Source organism: Felis catus, chromosome B1 (assembly GCF_018350175.1).
Source record: "Felis catus isolate Fca126 chromosome B1, F.catus_Fca126_mat1.0, whole genome shotgun sequence".
NCBI lineage: Eukaryota > Metazoa > Chordata > Mammalia > Carnivora > Felidae > Felis > Felis catus.
In genome coordinates, this window is record NC_058371.1 from 66,929,885 (window position 1) to 66,933,007 (window position 3,123).

At 41.0% G+C, this 3,123-nt stretch overlaps 1 pseudogene; it reads left to right on the plus strand.

The window, feature by feature from the left end:
• Positions 1-1,001: 1,001 nt before the first annotated feature.
• On the plus strand, positions 1,002-2,421 carry LOC101084442 (annotated as a pseudogene).
• Positions 2,422-3,123: the final 702 nt, after the last annotated feature.

Consider the following 3,123-nt stretch of genomic DNA (forward strand, 5'->3'; position numbering starts at 1 on the left):
CTTTCTCTTAAGAGGTGATGAATCTGGAGGCACCTGGGTGGCTCAGTTGGTTGAGCATCTGACTTCAGCTCAGGTCATGATCTCAAGGTTAGTGAGTTCAATCCTCACATTAGGCTCACTGTTATCAACCTGTCAGCAAGAGCTCACTTCAGATCCTCTGTCCTCCTCTCTCTGCCCCTTGACTGCTTGTGCTCTCCCAAAAATAAATAAATATTGAAAAGAAAGGTGATGAATCTGTGTGCTTACTCATGTTCGGGAATTGGAGGATGGATTATTAATTCTCATGGCAACAAAACTATATCTGTTTGAAAGACATCTAGTTTTCTCTGTATAAATGAAATGATCCCTAAGTGCATTATCTAATTATTTTGGTTATTTATACCTCAGCATCACTTAACCACAACCACAAATCTCTGTTTTTTAAACCTGAGACCTGATTTATCTCTGGAAATTATATGCTACTATATGGCTTCTTGCAATCTCATAGCATACCATTTCTAATAAAGTCAAGGAGTGGATATAAATGGTAGCATCTTCTGCCTTATTTCAGTCTTCTGTAGGTAGAAATTTCATTGCTAGTGCTTTCCTCAAAAGTTTCTCAATAACATGGTCCAGGTGTCTTTGAGGAGATATTTACAGGTATATGATAAGATCACATGATAAATTCCCTCCACCTTCCCATTGTATAAGCCATTTTCTCTGAATAAGTAATGTTTAGGGACACCCTGGATGGCTCAGTCAGCTAAGCTTCCTACTCTTAGTTTTGACTTAGGCCATAGTTTGGATCCCGAGTGGGGCTCTGCACTAACAGTGTGAAGCCTGCTTGGGATTCTCTCTCTCTCTCTCTCTCTCTCTCTCTCTCTCTCTCTCTCTCTCTTGCTCTCAGCCTTGCTTTCTCAAAACAAATAAATAAACTTAAAAAAATGATAAATAAAATAGGTAATGTTTAGTTGTCTGAGCCATGTTGGTGGTCTGAAAGGAGGTGCAGGGCTGGATGAAAAATGATATCAATTCTACAGCAGCAGTAGTGGTATTATTAGGACAAGGAGCAGCTTATGGACATACTAGCCAAACAGATGCTCACTAAGAAGTTCACGGTCTGGGACCAGATGAATTCTGACCATCACACAAGGACCATGAAAGATAGGTATATGGAAGTCAGTGGGAAAATACAGGAAATGTACGACAAGGTGGGTTAAGAAAGGAGAAACTCAATGCCATTTCAAGACCCAATGAATTTGCCAAATTTTATAATAGACTCAAGCAAATAAAAAATTTTCACCAGAAACACCCAAATGAGATCTGTGTGCCAATGTCAGTGGAGTTTGAGGAGCTTCTGAAGGCTGGAGAGAATCCAGGTGAAGAAGCAGGAAGGTTGGTGGAGTTCACAGATGAAAAGGGATGCTGTGGTTACCTTGACCTCCATGACTGTTATCTCAAAGACATTAACCTGAAGCCCTCGGAAAAGCTGGATTATCATGTACCTGTCAATCTTTGACCAGTTGTTTGACATTTCTAAATAAAGGAAGAATACTGAATATAAGAGATACTTTGAAATGTTGCCTGTGTACCTTCAAGATTATACAGACTGAGTGAAGCCCCTCTAAGATCAGAACAAAGTTTTGGAGTAAGTTTGAGAAGTGAGAGAATGGTACCTTCCCTGAATGGCCAAAAGACATAAGCAGTGCCCTGACCCATGCTGGAACCTATTGTGACCTTTCTGCATTCTCTTTAAGCTTTAGGCTTGAAGTGTGGTGGGACCTAAGAAGAGCATGGCCAGAGGCTATTCCACACCAGATGAAAGCCCTTGGAGTCACTTGACACCTCTCTGTTTGGCAAAAATCCCAAGTCAAAAGGCACCAAATGAGATACTGAGAAGGACAAAGACACTATGGTCCTAGAAGCCCAGATCTACAAATACGTAGAGATTGTTGGGGAACAGTGACATCTCATTCATGAAAACGTACATAACAAACAGGCAAAGATGGGGAAGATTGAGAAGTAAAAAGGAAAAGTATATCAGTGAGGATGAAAGTGAAGACAAAGAGAATGAGATCATTTCCAGCCCCCAAAACCTGCCTCTTGGCTGGCATGGCAAACCCATTTCCTACTGGTTGTATTAGGTTCATGGTCTAAACTACAACCACGACTTTTGTGGAAATTACACCTACCGAGGTCCCGAGGCCTTCTAGCAGCACCGTGCTGACTGGTGTCGTGCTCAAGGCATGAGGTGCTTGGGCATCCCAAACATTGTCCCCTTTGCTGATGTGACACAGATTGAAGACGATGTCTCCTTGTGGGCCACACTGAAACTGAAGAAGGCATTAGAATGATGGCAGCCTGACACTGAGGAAGAATTCACAGTGGAACATTGTGAATAAGAAGACATATGAGGATCTGAAAAGACAAGGACTGCTCTAGTGTTTAAGGATGTATCTTAGCTTTCGGGCTTGCCTGGACTTACCTAACATCTGCTTTTTCTATTTCTCCCAACCAAATGCATCTAAAGAGTCTGCTACTTAGTCTTACAGTCTAGTATGCATCTTGGACAATCAAGGCATACTGGCAGATTGAAGAGTTGAGATGTGTTTTTTCTCTGTTTTATATTAAAAGATCGTGTCAGAAAATTTAAAATATAAAAAAAAACAGGTAATGTTTGATACCTCAGCTTCATTAGGGAATCCCATTAGAGTGTTTATAGTCAACTAATCAAGCAAGGAGCTGGACAAATTACATATTGATTTAGTATTTTTGGTATGTGAACTTATGCTGATAAAGCACCACATCTAAAATTATGTATCCCCTTTCTTGTTCCGTTATCCTGCCTTCTGAAAATTGGTGAAATTAGTGCATATATTATAAGGTTATTACAAACATTACATGAGTTAATTTTTTTTCAAGTTTATTTATTTTGGTAGAGAGAGAGCGCGAGAGCAAGAGAAAGAACCAGCGGGGGAGGGGCAGAAAGAGAGCAGGACAGAGTATCCCAAGCAGGCTCTGTGCTGAGCGCAGAGAGCCCAATGCAGGGCTCCAACTCATAAACTGTGAGATCATGACCTGAGCTGAAGTCAGACGCTCAACTGACTGAGCCATCTAGGTGCCCCAGTTGAGTTAATATTTGTA